The sequence below is a fragment of the Alexandromys fortis genome, unplaced genomic scaffold, assembly GCF_014885135.2.
Source record: "Alexandromys fortis isolate MF-2015 unplaced genomic scaffold, M_Fortis_MF-2015_v1.1 scaffold_71, whole genome shotgun sequence".
Taxonomy (NCBI): Eukaryota; Metazoa; Chordata; class Mammalia; order Rodentia; family Cricetidae; genus Alexandromys; species Alexandromys fortis.
In genome coordinates, this window is record NW_026067954.1 from 7862515 (window position 1) to 7868285 (window position 5771).

The 5771-nt window shown below is 42.6% G+C and overlaps 1 pseudogene; it reads left to right on the top strand.

The window, feature by feature from the left end:
• The first annotated feature begins 1329 nt into the window (after nucleotides 1-1329).
• LOC126507330 (PRELI domain containing protein 3B-like) lies at nucleotides 1330-1915 on the top strand (annotated as a pseudogene).
• Nucleotides 1916-5771: the final 3856 nt, after the last annotated feature.

The following is a 5771-nucleotide window of genomic DNA, read 5'->3' on the forward strand; positions in this document are numbered from 1 at the left end:
TTTTGCCCCATAAAAGGGCCTGATTTATATGCTTGTAGTCTAGAGGAACTGCAAGAGAAAACTATATATGTTCTTCTGAAGGTGGCATTTTAGGAGTGGGAAGCTTACACACATAAAGTGTTAGAAAATCATAAAGACAGGAACAGTCATGGAGATCATGGTGGCAAGAATGCATGTGTAATATACATGAGTGCAAGTGTGGGTTTACATAGGGCCATGGGAATGCCTTTCTGAAATTGTATTAGGTCACAGACTGGAAGGAGCTAGCGGAAGTAGTATTAGTGACATCTGGTTTGGGGAGATGCTAGACAGAGGAAATGGCAAGAGATGCTTACATGAGTTTCCTGTGGCTGCTGTCAAATGACAGTAAACTTGGTGAAACCAAGAAGTCAGGGCTAGAGGTGTGGCTAAGTGACAGAGTACTTTACTAACGCATGTGACATAATGGGTTCTGTCAAATTTAGGGGCTGTCTGGAAGCGGTGGTCTGAGCAGGCTGCATCTGGGGTTGAACTCCAATCCAAGGAGTTCCAGCTTCTGTTAGTTTCTGGTAACTGCGGAATTCCTTGGCTTGTGGCCACAGCTCCCCTATCTAGTCTAGCATCTTCAATATCTCTCTGCTCTATCTTTTTATGACCTTGTCCCCTGTTTGTGGCACATAGTGTCTGCCTCTGTGTTTAGAGCCTGTGTAATCATATTTAAGGTCCCTTAGATCATCCTAGGTACATCTCCGTGTCTATATTTCAAAACATAATCATGTCTAGAGTGGCTTTCCTGAAGATACATAGCATTCCCTGGCCTCTGGGTCCAAGGCTCAGTCAAGCAAAACCAAGAACAAGACAGGAACACGCAAATAGATTCCAGACATTGAGGCTGGTGTTTCCTTGGCCAGTTTCTAGTGGACCACAGTGAGTGCGTACTTGGTGCATTTGAGGAATAGGAGAGCCAATATGGACAGAGCATAGGGGAGCAGAGAGATATAATAAAATAAGATCAAAAGCTAATGGTGAAGAGATCACGTGACCATGATAAGACTCTGACCCCTTTCCAAAATTGAAGCAGGGATATATGAAATAGTATGAACAGGGAAGCTATATGACATAGGGCTGGAGTGCTAGTAGAAATGACCTTAGCTTGAGTGAGGCTGGTGAAAGGAGCTGGATTTTAGATAGATTTTGGAAATAGAAACAGCAGGATTTGTTGACGGATCATCTATCAATTGGTGAGCAGGTAAAGAAACTGTATATGCACACACACACACACACACACACACACACAGACACACACGTTCAAAGGAACAAATCAGCAATACCAGACAGGCAACTGGCATCATGAAGAGCTGAGCTTCAGAGCATGTCTTTGGTCACCCACAAGAGATGGTTACCACCGCCACAGTGCAGAAATGACCAACCTCGTGAACCTGAGCATGGTTGGCATTGATATGCTGGACAGACATGTTGATCCCTCAGGAGAGCTGCGTAGCCACAGATGGTCCAACACAGAGTGGGTTCTGTCTCCCGTTGTAATGTCTTTTATTGGTGCAGTATGAATTAGAACATACATGCAAGAGCATTCTGTAGTCTCTCCCATAAAGAAGACAATGGCGTTCAAGTCCACTAATACCTCCTTTCAAATATGGTCTCAGTAGATGAGAGGCTCACATAAAAGTCACACCACCAGGACCCAGAGAAAACTGTCCTGACCCAGGGAGCTATCATCATCGTGAAAGGGGTCAGCTTCAGTAGCTACCTTGAAGGACTGTTGGTGAGCACTGTGTCTTCCAAGGCTAACAAGTGCTGAGAAACAGTGGACTGGGTGATGCATACACTGAATGCTGAGGCTGGAGAATTGAGAGCATCAGCCAGAGGAAGCATCAGGACACCAGTGGCAGCAGTGACAGCGTTCGTGGAGAAGTGACAGTGGGAACTGGTGTGCAGCAACAAGGCCCTTGGGACTTCATATCTATTTGTTATTTAAAAGATAGAACTACTTTTAGATTTTGTTTATTTTCTTATTAATTTTATTCAGTTCTTTTGTATCTTGACTGCAGTTTCCCCTCCTTCCTCTCCTCCCATTCCTTCCTCCCACCTCTCCTCGCCCCCCCTCCCATCTACTCCTCTGTTTCTGTTCAGAAAAGGGCAGAATACCCATGAGTATCAACAAAGCATGATACATCAAGTTGGGGTAGGACTAAGCTCCTCCTCTTGTATTAAGGTTGTGCAGTATGAGGAATAGGTTAGGGACAGGCCCTGTTTATACTGCTAGGAGACCCATAAGTAGACCCAGACGTAGACCCGTAAGTAGACTACGTAGGAGACTCATACATAGTGGGCCTAGGTCAGCCCCATACAGACCCCCCTGACTGTGAGTCCAGACCCTGTGAGTTCCTATGGGCTAGTTTCTGTGGGTTCTCTTCTGATGACCTTGACCCACTGGCGCCTACAATCCTTCTTCCCTCTCTTCAACAAGATTCTCTAGGCTCAGCCCAGGGCTTGGTTGTGGGTTTCTGCATCTGCAGAAGATGGAAAGATCTCCCATGTTCATGGATCGGCAAGAGTAACATAGTAAAAATGGCCATCTTACCAAAAGCAATTTACAGGTTCAATGCATTATCATCAGAATTACAACACAATTCTTTACAGATCTTAAAAGAACAATACTCAACTTTACATAGAAAAACAAAACAAAACAAAACAAAAAACCCAGGATAGCTAAGCCAATCCTGTACAATCAATAAAGGAACTTCTGGAGGTATCACCATCCCTGATTTCAAGCTCTACTACAGAGTTACAGTACTGAAAATAGCCTGGCATTTGCATAAAACAGACGTTGAGTATCAATGGAATCAGGTTGAAGACCCTGACATAAATCCACACACCCATGAACATGTGATATTTGACAAAGAAGCCAAAATTATACACTGGAAAAAAAAACAATTTCAACAAACAGTGCTGGCTTAACTGGATGTCAGCATGTAGGAAATTACAAATAGATCCACATCTGTCACCACCTTCCACCAAACTCAAGTCCAGGAGGATCAAAGACTTCAAACTAAAGCCAGATATATTGCACCTGATAGAAGAAAAAGTGGAAAATAGCTTTCACCACATTGGCACAAGAGACAGCTTCTTCTTTTATTTTTTAATGAGCTGTGACTTTTGCTTGAAACATCCAGAGCCTCTAAAATCAAAGGGATCATCTGAGGTGAAAAGGGCTTGAGACTAGGAGAGTCTTGTGTTCATGCAAATAATTAACAGGGGTTTATTCTGTTTTGTTTTGTTTTTATCTACTCAAAAGAAATTGATGTTGATCTCAAGTCTCCTTAGGTAGAATCTTTTTAAAATTTTTTTCTTACATGGAGTCTTAAAGCCTTTGAGAAGCTAGAGCATTGCCTGGCTTTTGATGAACCAGACCAAATGCAGCTGCCCTCGGGTCCGCACTGTTGCCTGCTGGTGTGAACTAGAACGGCCTGGATGAGCAACCCACTTTAAAAAGAAAAACTGTATTTAAATGAGATTAATTTGTACAAATTAACCTGTTCTGCTGACAATTAGTACTTGTTTTTGGTACTTAAATGGTATTTTTGGAGTGAAAATTAGCATTAAGGTAATTACTCCAGCAGAAATAGAATGTTATTGTATTAATGGTGTGTTGGCTTGCCAGTTTTGGGACTTGAGAAAGGCATTCCCTTCTTTGAATCTGTACTCTGTGACTTCACATACCATATTTTGCACTGGTGTGTTAACTGAAAAAATAAGGTCATCACCTGAGTGCCGACAAAAACAACAACAACAACAACAAAAAAACCACACAGGCGAAGAGGAAAGGAGGAGGAGGAGGAATGAGTCCTGCCATTAACAACAGCATAGGTAGAACTAGACAACATTATTTTAAGTGAAAAAGTCAGCCATTGCCACATTTTCTCTTTACAGTTGGAGATTTAAGGAACCGATTTCTGAGACGACCAGAAGGCTAGGCAGTGGGGAACCAGAAAGAGTGAGGGACATGGAGTACTGTCTGATAGTGGGCAGTAAAACACTGAGGAAAGGACTAAATTCCAGTGTTCCACAGAAGAGAAGAGGAGGGGAACCCCAACGGAAAACAATTTATGTTTATTATATTGTACAAATATATTCATGGTATTATTTTAATTTTTGAGAATTTCTAATTCTCAAGTCTCCCTCCTTTCCTTGTAACTTCTTCCATGTCTCCACTCTTAAAATAATGGCCCATTTTTCTTTAATTATTATCATTATGACATGCATATAAATTTATAAATATAACCTGCTGAGTTCCTTTAAGGGATGCCCTTATGCATATGTGTTTATGCCTGACTACTTGAGATTGGATAACCTCTCAGGGGCCCCTCCTGGAGAAGACTGATTCTCCCTCTCTGCAGTCGAAAATTTCCTGTAGCTTTTTTGTCTAGAGATCAGGCCTTCTAAGAATTCTCTCCTCCATATTGGCACGCCACCTGCTGTAATCCTTTAAATCATACATGTCATTCACCATTTACTAAAGATTTTTGTTATTATTATTGAACTAGAAAAGGCATTCAAAATTGCTCAATACCGAAATGCAAAGTGATAGTAGGCAGAGGTGGAAATGCTTTTTACCCTGGCTTGTTCAGTATTCATCACACCTGTGCAATATTTCAATATTGTACTATACACCAGAAAAATGTACAATTAAAACCAGCAAGATTTGGAGGGAGAAATGGATGGCTGTCTGATTTTAATTTCAATTTTAAGAAACTTCAAGAATAGCATGCTATGAGGTGAGACGGAAAAGGCTACGGGGCAACTGTTTTGGGGTGACCAGGGGCTCCTTGTTGCATATGCTAAATGTCAGAAGCTCCTTGGAGTCCCGAGAAGAAACTTGTGGAGGGAAAACAAAGCAAGGATATGATCAATGTGCGTGTCAGTGGGTGCCTGGTGTTAAGGACTTCGAAACTAATGTCTTCCCAGAGGAGGCGAGATCAGGCAGCAAGGAAACGTGATGCAAAGAGAAAAGCCTGAGAGCAAAGCGTGAAGAGCCAAGAGCATGCACGTGAGATGCGAAGGAGCCACTGATGGGATGGAGAAAAAGAAGTGAAGGGTGTTAAGGCGAAGATGTGAGCAGAAGCTTTCAAAACAGACGTGATGACTGTGCCGAGGGCTTCTTAAAGGTGACAGAAGATGAGTGTCTGAATATACCGTTCGTAAAAGGGAACTCAGAGGTAGAAACTAGAGCAACGGAGAGTCTGGACAAGACTTTTGCGAATTAACCGTAAAGAGGAGAGACGACACAGTGAAGTGACTGGAACTGACAGTCTGAAGTGTTTTAAAAGGTACGAAAAGAATGAGCTACACCAGGGAACTTAGTTGATGTGCAGAAGTGAATAGGGCTGTCCCCACCTATCCCCTGGCAGGTGGGAGTTCATCTCTAGCAATTCCAGCAAACAGGGATGATAAAAGTTGGCCGAGTCGGGCCTGTGCTCAAGTTCCCTTGTCAGTGCTGACATTGCCTCTTTGAAATAGGAAATATGTTGCCATCTGAAAATGTTGGCGATCCAGTGTTGGAGTTTGAGGCCGGACACTGTATGAAATAACTCTCTGGTACAGGAATAGATGTCCAGGAAAATGGGGAGTAAATATCAAGAGCATTGTGAGACTCTGTGGGACTTCTGGTCTGCAGTATAGAATCTGGTAGATTGGTGTGTCTTTGAAATGATTCTCCAGCCATCTTCAGTGATAAGAGCACAGTGTGGCGTCCGGAGGTACAATCATATCAG